Raw genomic sequence first — 13329 nt, forward strand, 5'->3', positions numbered from 1 at the left:
GCCCTGATTGCTCTAGACTGATGTGCCAACAAGCAAAGCCAGGAGCATGTCTTTCTTTCTTTTTCTTTCTTTCTTTCTTTTTTTCTTTTTTAGAGGTGGTTTTTTTCCCCCCCGCAGAAATTAATGATGTGGCACAGAACAAAGTGTCTTGGAACCAGAATGGAGGTTGGGGGAGCGACATGTCACCCCCACCCAGGCCTCCATCAGGGGCAGAGCCAGCCAATGAGGGGATATTGGCCAGGCAACCACGTGGGCAGGGGCACCCGCTGCTAGATCACACCAGAAGCGTGAACCCGGAGGAGTGATGGGCCTCGCAGAGGTGCCTGCACTTAATAATGGCCCTGTCCCCACCCACAAGGTCACTGCAGCTAGTAACGCTTCGTAACGCTCCCTGCTGAGTCCAAAGCATGGTCACGCAAGGGCCACTGTGGAAGCTCTAGACAGTCCAATGCTGCCTTAGGAAGCTGCCAGGAGGGTTTATTGCTGGTCCTGGCAGGGGTGCTCACGCCTGCCTCCACCTCCCCATCTCTGCTTGCAGAGAGTGTGAGGAAGACCAGTATGCTGACCCTTCTCTCCCTTCCAGGGCCCAGGGGAGCTGGGAAGCAGGGGGCCCCTGCTCCGAGGTTGTCAGCCGTGTAAGAGGAATGACAGAGGTTGGTGTGCTCTGTAAGCAGGCAGCCCTTTCACTGCACACCCTGCAAGGGCCTGGGGATAATAAAGAGCTGCGGAGAGTCTCATGTGCTATGTGCTTTCTGTGGGTCACCTCATTCACTTCTTACACAGACTGTCAGGGGAGGTGCCACTTTTGTCCTGATCTAACAGAGGAAACTGAGGCCCCGAGATGTGAAGTGAACTCTTTGAGGCCTCCTCACTAGGGAGGAGCTGAAAGCTGGATCCCACAACTCTAAGGGCTTAAGCTGGTAAGGAAGACGGACCCCATGGTTCAAAGGAGTGGGTCATGGGGTGGCCACAGTGTGACAGGGAGGAACTGGAATCTGGAGCAGTGCCAGATGGGGGGGCCAACGGGGGGTGGGGGTCACCCAGGGTATGGCAGGGAGGAAGCTTGTGGGATGGTGATGTGGAGTAGGAAGAGAGGGGCCATGCTGGGCAGCGGAGGATGTGGACGGGTGTGGAAGGCAAAGAGCAGAACCATGACACCTGAGTTACATGGCGATGCTCAAAGTGTGGGCCACACGCCCTTGGGGCACTCCTGAGACCCCCCCATCAGGAGTCAAAAATATTTCTGCAATAAGACTGAGGTGGTATCTGCCTTTTGCACAGTGTAGACATTTGCACAGAAGTTGCAAAGCCATGGTGGATAGAACTGTGGGTGCCTTGGTGTGAATCAGGACAGGGGTACCAGCTGTTCTCGCAGTTAGCTGTAGTTGTGACAGACACACACTTGCAAAAACACCTGAGTTTCCCTTAAGAATGTCCTTAATGAGGAAGACTGGGTGGCTTAGTGGTTGAGCATCGGCCTTCAGCTCAGGGTGTGATCCCGGAGTCCTGGGATCAAGTCCCACATCGGGGTCCCCACAGGGAGCCTGCTTCTCCCTCTGCTTGTGTCTCTGCCTCTCTCTCTGGGTCTCTCATGAATAAATAAAAATAAAATAAGATAAAATATTCTTGATGAAATAGTAAAAACCATTAATTTTACGAAATTTTGATCCTTGAGTACCTATCTCCTAAACATTCCAAGTGGCTAACTAGGAAGTGTGTACAAAGAACTTCTTCATCCTCCTTTTTTGTTTTAGAGAGAGAGAGTGTGTGAGCTGGTGGGCGGAAGGAGAGAGAGAGTCTTAAGCAGGCTCCACGCTGACATGGGGCTCAATCTCATGACCCTGAGGTCATGACGTGAGCTTAAGTCAAGAGTCGGATGCTTAACCAGCTGAGCCCCCAGATGCCCCCAGAGAACTTCTGAGACACAGAAGCATATTGCAGTTGTCAGCTGGACTAACTCCTTTCTTCGGAGAACCTCGTTTTAGACTTGAGAGAACAACTGATAAGTAGACTATGGGGGTTCAGACTCGGGTAGTGGGCAAGCATTTTCTGGAAAATGAACGTGAGCCTGTCATTTCAAGAAAAACAATTGGCAATGGTTGCTACCAATAATAAACTTTACTTTCCTTGGAAAATTTGTTTCCGTAATTATGTGCCTCCCGCTACTCAAAGACTTTTTTTTTTTTAAGATTTTATTTATTTATTCATGAGACACACAGAGAGAGGCAGAGACACCGCAGAGGGAGAAGCAGGCCCCATGCAGGGAGCCCAATGTGGGACTCGATCCCAGGACCCTGGGATCACACCCTGAGCCAAAGGCAGGTCCTCAACCACTGAGCCACCCAGGTATCCCACTCCAAGACTTTTAAAATGAGATGAGAGGTGATATTAATGAAAGTGACTACGTGATATTATATAATGATACGTGATCACTATGATCAACGTTTGGAAGACTTGCATAATTCAGTGGAGTGATATTTTCCAAGTGACCAATGCATGATTTGCAAAGGTGTGCAGGTGCAAAAGATCCATTCAAAATGCAGGAAACACCAATGGCTTTTAATAAAACAAAGTAGAACAATTTTACTGATAGTTTTCGATTCCATAGTGAAACTTAAAAAAAAAAAAAAAACCCACCAAAACTAACTGACACATGGAGTTTAGGCGTCACATCAAAACTAGATATCCATAGCTATCTGAAAAGACAGGTGAATCACTCCTCCCTTTTCCAATTACGTATCTGGAAGCTGGATATTCTTTACCAATCTCAATCAGAGCAACATATCACAACAAACTGCAGAAGCAGCTCGGAGAGGTCTGTCTTTTATTAAACCAGACAATAAAGAGATGTGCAAAAGTATAAAACAGGGCCACTCTTCTCACTGACCCGTGGTTTTGCAAAATATAGCTTTTCAAAAAATAAAATGCTATGTTAACAGGTAATGGGTTTATGCTTATTTATAAGCGATTCAATAAATATATTTTAATTGCCTTGGTTTTAACTTCTAAGATGGCAACTATTCATCGTGATGTTCTTCATAAACCAGAACTCCTTGGAGTCTTCATTAATTCATCTATTTATTAAGTAATCTTTATGCCTGACGTGGGGCTTAAACTCGTGGCCCTGAGATCAAGAGTCCATGCTCTACTGGCTGAGCCAGTCAGGTGCCCCAGGAGTCTTCAATAATGTTCAAGAGTGTAGAGGTAGGGGCACCTGGGTGGCTCAGGTCGTGACCCCGGGGTCCGGAGATCGAGTCCCACGTTGGGCTCCTCATAGGGAGCCTGCTTCTCCCTCTTGCCCGCGTCTGCCTCTCTTTCTGTGTCTCTCGTGAATAAATAAATAAAATCTTAAAAAAAAAAAAAAAGAGTGTAGAGGGATCCTCCAACCTGAGCTTTTGAAAAATCACTGAATTGCAGCATTCTCTGGCTGGGCAGCTCTTAGACATTGTCCAGACCCCTCCTCGCCCCTCTGCCTGTGGTCCAGAGGATAAGGCCAAGCCCGGCGTAGGTGGTCTCCTCTCAGCCCGCCTCTTTGGATCTCATGAGTTTTGGGTCCCTTGCAGTTGGCGAGGTACCAAGAAGCGGGAAGCCAGCTGAGCTGCTGAAGATGTTTGGCATGGACAGGGACGCCATTGCACAAGCTGTGAGGGACCTTGTCGCCAAGGCCTAGGGAGGGTAGGGGGTGTGAGGTAGGGGTTCTACACATTCCTGAAATTCTGGCAAAGGTGCTCAGAGACGTATGGAGTGGAGTGATAAAATATATGTTTTAAGAAAAACGAAAAAAAAAAAAAAGGTGTGCAGGTGTAAAAGATCCTCCCAGCTCCAGGCAGACAGCCCATGACTCAACCCTGCAACCAAATGCCAGAGAGACTTTGAGCACATCCCTGCTTCTCTGCCTCCGTTCCCCTGTTTCTGCAGGAGGAGATTGGCCTGACCAGTTAGTCCTTGGGGCCTGGAGGAGGCTGAATAATGGTCCCCGAAGATATCTGGGTCCTAATTCTTACAACCTGTAAATTTTCTCTAATGTGGGAAAAGGGACTTTTCAGATGTGATGAAGTTAAGGCTCTTGAAGTGGAGAGATGATTCTAGATGGTCCCGGTGGGCCCTGTGGCTGCACAAGAGAGGGCATGCAATGAGTGGCAGGAGCAGGTTTGGAGCCATGAGCTTTAAAGACAGAGGAAGCCTTGCGGATGGGCTCGGGGGTGGGGGGTGGGGGACACTAGAAGCAGAAAAGTCAAAAGACCAATTTTCCTTTAGAGCCTCCAGAGGTCCCAGCCCTGCCAACAGCTTGACCGCTTAGCCCATGGAAACCGATGGACTTGGAACTTCCAGCTTCCAGAACTGCAAGAGAGGACGTTTTCATTTTTGGAAGCCACTAAATTCCCGGGGCTTTGTTACAGCAGCCACTGGAAACTCATCCAGAGCCCGTCCAGCCTGTGATTCCTTCTCCCCTGGCCCAGCCTTACATGCAGACGGAGGACACGCATGGTTCCTTTTCGGATACGGTTTCTAGGGTGGGGGACACAGAATCCATGCTCATGCGCTAGCGAAGGCCTGAGATTCCACTCCTGAGGGCTTCAGCTTGAGGTGTCAGAGCGCAGACTCTTGAACATCCAACTTTGAGCTTTGGCATCACCGTCTCCGGCTCCTATGACCCCTGTTGGGAGACTTCCTCTCTTTGCGCCTCAGTGTCTTTGTCTGTAAAATGGGGGTATAGTTGTACTTACCTCGGGGTTGTTGGCAGAATTAAGCAGCTCATGCATGTCACACTGAGAACAGCGTCTGCTCTGTAACGAATCTGCAAGAGTGTTTCCTGGTTAGCGTAATGATCACCCCGCGTGTTTCCGTGCTGGCCCCCTCCCATCACATGGGCAACTTGTCAGTGGCATGAGCAGTGTGCCAGTCTCCGGTGTTCCTCCAGGGCCAAAGTTGGCGCCAGGCACCCAGGAGGAGCTGAGTGCTTGTGTGAGTGGAGCTCCCATGTCCATGGCTCTGGGAACTCGGGGCCAAGCTTCGTGCTGGGACACGTCTCCACATTCATCCTGCTGCCCCCATTGGCCAGCTAGGCCGACTGGGCCTGCCTTGGGTCTCAGTCTTCTCACCTGGTAAAGGGCGGTAGAGCGGTTTCTAATGATGGCGTGGGGCTGATGCTCAAAGCACATCAGTGCCCTTCCTTCTCTTGGGAGAACCAAAATGGGTCGGGCGGATTTGGAGAGAAGGCCTGGCAAAGCCCAGATGTACCGTGTGGCTCAGGGTACAAGCCAGCCCCAGCTCCATTTCTGTGAAGTCACTATTCCAGCCTCTCCAAGAAGAGATCATCCAGCGTTTGTCTGCTTACACACCTCCCGTGATGGGGACCTCACCCCTCACAGTGACGGAAGCTACGGCCTGCCAGTTGCTTTCAAAGGCATTAGCTGCGTTTTTTTCATTTTCAACAAAAGCGAGGTTCCTGTGATAAAGCAATTTGCCTGTGGGCACTCTGCTCACGGAAGGTGGTCTCTGCCCGACTCTAGAGTCTGGTTCTGTGTTGTCTCACACACGAACTTTAGAAATGGCCCGTCCCACCTCCAAGGAGACTCGGGCAGAGAGGATTGATTGCACCGGTTAACTGCGGATGGCTTCCCGGTGATCCTTCAATGCTGGACTGTGGGCAGGATTCTGAAAATGGGTGAGGCCTAGTCCTGGCCTCACAGAGCTGACTTACAGGTGGCTGTGGCTCCGCCCACCAGAAATAGGATGTGGGCTGTTGTTGGGGGCCGAACTGTGTTCCCCCCCAAATTTACATGTTGAAATCCTAATGTCCACCCAGGGTGGCGACACTTTTACGGAAGTAGCCAGGGTAAACCAGATCATGAAGATAAGCTAGGTAAAGATGCACCCTGGGGGAATGCCATGCGAAGATGAAGACGGCGCTTCTATAGGCCGAGCAACGTTAAAGATCGCCAGCAAACCGGCCAAAGCCAGAGGAGAGGCCTGGACAGATTCTCCCTCGGGACCTTGGGAGGAACCGGCCCCACGGACACCTTGATCTCCAGAGCGGCACGCCACCTCTCTGCTCTGTGAACCACCCCGTTTGTGGGACTCTGTGGGGCAGGGATGCCCAGTGGCTGCTGCCCGGGCCCGGGCAGGTCTCGTGGATTCGACTACTTCTGTGTCTCGATTCCGCCCTGCAGCCTGGGTCCGGGGAAGATTGTCCCCTCTGTCCCTGCATCCAGCTCTGCAGGCGCAGAAGGCCAGGGTCAGCTGACCCGACGCTGCTCCTCTCACCGGTGCCTGGGTGGACCTCCACTCTGGCCTTGCTCATCTCGGGCAGGGTTCTGTCCGTAGCCCCTGGAGGGGGGATTTAGATGTGCACAGATATATTTTTTTCCCCTTGTGTCTAACTACACCCATATGCTTTCTTTTCATGGTGAAGATGCTACTGCTATTAATTTGACTGGAGGGAAAGCCTTTCACTTCTTGTCATCTTCCTCCCGAAGGAGTTGGTGGTGATAGATTTCCCTGCAAACCGGCCAGGAAATGTTTTTTCCTCTCTGGAAGTATAGGAGGCAGGGTGGGGAGGGCTGAGGAAATCATCTTGCCTTTGTACCAAGGTCCTCAGTCTCGGCTTGCCTGGAAGGGGCTCATTGAGCATCAAAAGTCCCAATGCTGAGGGCACCTGGGTGGCTCAGTGGTTGAGTATCTGCCTTCAGCCCAGGTCGTGATCCCGGGGTCCTGGGATCGAGTTCTGCATCGGGCTCCCGCAGGGGGCCTGCTTCTCCCTCTGCCTGTGTCTCTGCCTCTCTCTGTGTCTCTCATGAATAAATAAATAAAATCTTTTTTTAAAAAAAGTACCAGTGCTGGAAAACCTCTTAGTCCCAGGCAGGCCAGGACAGAGGGTCACTCCAGCCGGTCCAGATATGGGTGCAGCACTCTCCATCCTGAGCATCACTGAGGGAGGAGGGGAGGCAGGAGTCTGTGCTGGACAGGACAAGACAGAGCCATTGCATTGGGACGCCCAGGGACCTGAGGCCCTCCGAGGGAGCAGCCCTGGCTGCGGGCCCTCAGGGCCGTGACTAGATTCCTTCCAACACATTGCCCTCCTGCCTTCTCCTAAACTACAGCCATCTGCAGAAATGGGAAAGGGGTGGTCCCAAAGGGACAGACCACAGAACCGAATGTTGTTAGGGTAGAGAGAAAGCTGCTGGTGGTCTGAGCAGAGGGTCTAGGGCTGGAGAAGGGGGACACAGACGTGGCCCCAAATCCTGGGGCTTCAGAGCCAAGGGAGCCCAGAGGGAGGCATCAGTGAGTGTGTTAGAGAGAGAGCTCAGCTGGAATGTGGAGGGTCCCTCGGGAGAGGCTATCAAATCTGTACAGAGGGAGGTGGAGTTCCCTCAGGGGTGTGTCCTCCACCCCATGCTCAGGCCGCCTTGGCTGGGACCTCTGTGTCCTGCCCTGGGGCTGCAGCAGGTTGCGGACACTGGCTAGGGAGGCTCCGGCTCTAAGCAGGAGCCCAGGCTCTACTGCCCACACCCCCATCACCGGCAGTGGGCAGGAGCGCCCTGGTGGCCCCCTGGGCCTGTGCTGTTAAGTCCTGTCTTCTCCTCATACCCGATCCTAAAGGCAGGGAGGTAACCGAGCATCCCACCTTTCGTCCTGCTCCCATATGTCTCCCTGGGGGTCTGCATGTCCTGGGAGTGGCTTACCTTGTGGACCACAGACTGTACCTGCATGATGTCCACTGCTTCATTTTTTTAAATATCATCAAACAAGAGAACCAAAACTCAGATTTGGCTTAATATCCCTTTACTCCCTCCCCGACTTCTAGAAACGGCACTAAGGGTATTCTGTGGCAGTTGTCTGTCCCGTATCTGTTTCCCCACTGGACTGGGAATTCCCTGGGGGTCATGTTATCTGCTCTTTGGGCTCCCCACCATGGCATCAAGACCTGGTATTCAGCAGCGTCTTAATGTCGCACAAATGATTTGTCTGGACGATGTCATCCAACCCACATCAGTCAGGGTGTATTTTGCATCGAAGAGGACATGTGGGTTTGCTCGAAGGGAGAGATCTGGGGATTGAGAGAAGTGGGTGCATCCCGGCCATCACTCGACTGAAGTTCTGGGACTTCAGGTCAGCTCTCCACATCCCCCGAGACCTGAAACCCTGTGTACTTCCCGGACTTGCATGTGGCTGTCCAGCAAATTAGCCCTGGGAGATAGTTTGTGGCCTCCTCGGAAGCCAGCTGAAGGGCCACTGCCCTCCTGCACTGCCCTCCTGCCTCTTACCCTCCATGAGCCCTGTCGGTTTCTCCTGTTGGAAGGTGAAGCCTTGGGCTGAAATCCTCAGATCACTTGTCCTCAGACAAGGGACATCCCCTGCCCTTTGCAATAGTTACAGGAGTCGGGCATTGCTAAAAGAAATGCCTTTTAACCAGAGCCAGATTGGGGCAGCTTCACGAAGTTAAGAGTGGTGTATTATTTTCCAGCCTGGACTGTTTAATGGTACTTTGTGAGTGTGAATGAATGTAGAAAGTTTAGCCTGGGGTCTTCGGATGGAGTAGCACCCGGGTCTCCTGGGGCACACTGGGCAGCCCTGGCCCTCGTCTCTGTGATGTGAGCTACCTGCCAGGAGAAAGTTCAGGGGGAACCAAAATGTACAAAGCTCTGGAGAGAACTCGGTGACTCCCAGAGGGCTCTTGCATTCCAAGAAAAAGAAAAAGAAAAAGAAAAAGAAAAAAAAGAAAAAAGAAACCAGGCCACCCCCAGTGCTGCTGCTTATAGAACGTGGGCAGCGGGCTGCCCTGGGCTCTCCAGCTTCTGTGTAGCCCTTCAGAGCAGGAGTTGGAAACCGACAGCCTGAAGGCTCTGACACCCCGCAGCTGGGTTCTGTATGGCCCTGCCCAGGATTTTGAAGATGAAAAATTTTACCAAAAAAAAAAAAAAAAGGAATTTTAGACTTTTCTTGAGCAATGGGCAGATCCAGCATGCTGAGCCATGTTCCCACATGGCCATGACCCACAGGAGCTGCTGCCTCGGGATGGGACATGCACCCCGGGTCACCCTGGTTCCCTGCTCAGCCCTGCAGCATGTGAAGCTCACCGCAAGCATCACCGTATGCTGGCCTAGAGCTGCCCGCCAGAAGAGCAGTGCCAAGATTTGAATGCACGTCTTTGACTCGAAGACCCTTTTGCTTCTCCACTCTCTTCCCTGCAGCAGAAGTACCAGGCAAGATCCGGAGGTAATAAGCCTGGAACCCTAGGCTGATACTTTAAGCCTTGATACCCCTGAAAATGAAACGGGAAGGCATGGCTGCAGGAGAAATTCTGAGACCCCCTTCTTATGCATTTCCTCATTGATAAGGTGCCTGGAGCTGGTGCACGGAGGGCAACTGAGTCTTAGCAACCAGACGTGTGAGCGTCAGTCTGGAGATGGCACTTTGAACCACGGCCTGCCATGATTTCAGCTAATCCTAAAACTTGTGTCTAAGTAAGGTTGATGTATCATTTTGGGGATTCAAAATCTAGAATGTCAACTGGCTGCTCTAAGCCAGAGAAGGAGGGAAGGTCCTCTCCCCACAAGCCTGATGAGGAGCTTCCATTTCCCTTTCCGTAAAATGGGAGTAGAAAAGTCCTCTCCTCCTTGGTTGGTTACGTGAATTAAATAGTCCCTCCGGAACTCCAGTAGGGCCGGTCTTGGTCAGAACAACCCACGTCAGGCAGCTCAACAGAGGGAAATTAATAGAGCCAATTGGTTACAGAGATGTTGGAAGAGGTAAAAAGCCAACTGGGGGCAAACCACCCAGAGTTTAGCAGCAACAGGAAGCTGCCACCACTTATGGGGAATGTGGGGCAAAGGGACAAAGTGGTGTCACCAGAGCCCAAGAGCCAGTGCTGCCCGGTGGGGCTGGGGTCACAGAGGTGACACAGCCTCTGCTGGAAATGCTGCTCGAAGTGAGGAGTGGGAGGGAGACACCCAGGTTCCTCTTTTCTTCCCACCTTCTAACCACCTACTGGTGCCTTCCACCTTGCTGGAAGCCAACCTGCAAAGGTGTCTGGGACATAATGTTTGCGAGGGCCTAAAAGACACAGGGCACAGAGGAGAGGGCAAAGAATGGATGTACGAGCAAGCAGCCCCCAGCCCAGCGCAGGGCAGAAATGCACCTGTTCAGTTCATTGCTCTACGCCCAGCACCTTTAGAGAGCATGGACCTTGGTGGTAACAAAAGTGAATGAACAGGCTAGATGGAACTTCAGAGAGTCTTCAGAGCCAGCCTCCGCGATTCCCTCCCTGTGCAAGCTGCGGCTTCTGCCTGGGTCCCCCAGAATGCTTGCCCTTGGGTGCTTCCTTCTGGCACCCGGCCATCACGCTATTAAAGCCCGCACCGCGTGGCTACGTGTGAGCGCTCAGGCCAGAGCCGCAGCCTCACCTGCCAGCCAGGTGAGTGACTTACCAGCTCAGGCAGGCGGACTTCTGACTTCATGAGACACCTCGAGGAAGGACCCCGTGGCGGTGCACAGTCTAAGGGGAGATAGTCCACTGTTGTCTCAGGCCATCAGGTTTGGGGATGATTTGTCATGTGACAATCACTGGAATACCCGAGAAGGTGCTTTACCAGCTCTGGAGGGCTCATAAGCATTGATAATAATTGATCATCATTCATGTATTCATTTGTTCAACAAATGTTTGCCAAGCACCTGGGATACACCATGCCCATCGGGGAATTCATCGGCATTGAGTCTCCTGAGCTTAACAAACATTTGCTGGTGCTGCCGGAGACAGGGGCCAAGAGGACGCAGCCAGGCCCTCAAGGAGCTCAAGGAGACAGAGATACGAGCTGATAATTGCATAAAACAAGAGCAGTGTTGAAGCTGATCAGCTTGTTGAACTTCGTAGGCTCGGACGTGCTGTGTGACCCTGGGACACTTGCTTGCATCTCTGAGCTCCTGTGTCCTTCTCTACAAGGCAGGAAGGTTAATCTCTTTTCTGGCTATACCATAAGGCTATCCTGAGAATTAAAGAGAAAATGGAAGTGGCTCTTCCTTGTAAATGACAAAGAATAATGCAAATATTAGAGATTTTGAGGTTCAGTAGTTGTCAGAGTGAACCTCTCTTTCCTTGTTTTATTTATTAAATCATTAGGGACTGGGTAGCTGCACACCCTCAGGAGGCACTATTTACTGTGTGCCCTGCGACAACAGCGCCCCCTGGAGTTGTTCGTTATGATGGCCTTGCAGGCTCGTCTTGGAGCTTGGAGCCTGGCTCTTAACGATGGTCACTGAATTGTCCTCAGAGGCCAGCTCCTGCCTCTGCTCCCTCCACTGTGGCTTCCCAAGGCTCTCCTGAGCCTGTGGATGCATGGCGGGCGGGGGGGGGTGCAGTGCTCAGCATGGGCCTCCTGATTTATGTAGGACACGACCAGGCTTGACTTGGAGCAGCACTTGAAGGAGGAAGGTGGGGAGACACTGAGGGTCAGGTGGGGTTCCCTTGCAGGGGAGACAGCGAGGATAATATGGGAGGCATGTTTCAAAATGCTCATTTATCCCCCCTTCCCTCCACCTCTCCAAGCAAGAAGCAGTTTCTATGTCTAGGCAGAAACCCTGCCTGGCCTGTAAGATCTCCTGGCTTTTGTTTTCCAAAAAGCAACCCCCAGAGACAGTGCTGGAGGGGGCTTCCCCAAGCTGGAAGGAGCCTCCCTGGGCTGTGGGTCCTAGAGAATCAGAGGCAGACCCTGCTATCTGGCAGTGCCCGGGAAGGCCTTCAGACCCCACAGGAAAGGCTGCCTGGGACCTGGGAACCAGGGCGGGGTACTGGCATCATGTGTGGCTGGGAAGGAGCTGGAAGGCACCAGACACAAAGGGACCAGGGGAGCGGGACAACGGGCTCTCCCTGTCACCTGCAGGAACCCAGTGCTCCCCTCCCCCTGCCCACAACTTGACAGCCTTGAACACTCAGACTCCTTACTTTCCCAGAGTGCAAAGAAAGCATCAGGAATGAATGAGGTGAATAAACCAGTAATGGGCAAGCTCTTTGTTTAAAAAAAAAAAAAGGGATCCCTGGGTGGCGCAGCGGTTTGGTGCCTGCCTTTGGCCCAGGGCGCGATCCTGGAGACCTGGGTTCAAATCCCACGTCAGGCTCCCGGTGCATGGAGCCTGCTTCTCCCTCTGCCTGTGTCTCTGCCTCTCTCTCTGTGACTATCATAAATAAATAAAAATTTAAAAAAAATTAAAAATAAATAAATAAAATAAAAAAAAATAAAAAAAAAGAAAGAAAGAAAACTTTCAGGTCCAACTGGGGGACCCCAAAGAGGACATTATTACTTTATCACATGCAAAAGCATCCTGTGTCTTGGCTAGGAAGACCTGGCATCTTAAAGTTGGCATTTTTTCCCCAAGTTAATCTATGAATTTGATAGATTTGAATAAAAAATACCAAAGACCCTCCCACCCCCCAAAGTTAGATAAGCTGAATCAAAGGTCCACATGGAAAAATCAAGAAGCAACAACATCCAAGAGAATTTTGAAGAAGAGTAATGAGAGGCGGGAACTTGTTTCTATCCGAAATTAAAACACACAATAAGCATATATAAAACATAAATACCTAAAAAACATAAAAATAAAACACACACGTTACATGACGTTACAGAAATGGGGAAAGTTCATCAGCAATCGTGCATCTGCCCAAGAATCGGTGGCACCGCCTACTCAAGCCTCAGGCTTATTTATCTTTGTCTGGAGTCACATAGGCTCCAGCATGAGACACAGAGGTTGACCAGAAAGTTGGCTAATGTCCCACTCATCCTGCCTCCCCCATGAGACTGTCCCCCACATATATGGTTCTGTCCAAAGAGGAATTCAGTGACTCAAAGGTCTCCATATCATTGTTGAGGAATGCCAGAGCCGCTCGGGCGGGGGATGCAGGCCTAGGAACATGGAAGTGAGCAGCGCTGAGGTGGCAGTCCTGCTGCAGACTCCTCGTTCTTCCGAACCCCCCGACTACCTAAGCTTTCTGGACAAGGAACGCTCCTCTTTGCTGGACAGATGCACACAGAGAAGGAGGCTGAGGGGTGAAGCTGCTGTCTGGGGACCCCCAGGCCCGCTCCCTGGCAGGTCCGCTCGGCTTGGCTCGGAGCTCCAGGCTGAAGCAGGACCTCCAACCCAAAGGACCCCGAGAGGGGCCAGTGCAGCCGGGTGGGGCTAAGGGCTTGGGGGGGGGGGGGCTGCTTCATGCAGCTCAGTGAGGCCACCTGGCTGAGTCCCAAATGTGGTCTTCGCTATGCCTGGGTCCCTGGGGAAAATATAGGCCAAACTCGGCCAAAGCATCCCTCCTCAGGGAGCCCGAGAAACTTTGCC

This window comes from Vulpes lagopus, chromosome 6 (assembly GCF_018345385.1).
Source record: "Vulpes lagopus strain Blue_001 chromosome 6, ASM1834538v1, whole genome shotgun sequence".
NCBI lineage: Eukaryota > Metazoa > Chordata > Mammalia > Carnivora > Canidae > Vulpes > Vulpes lagopus.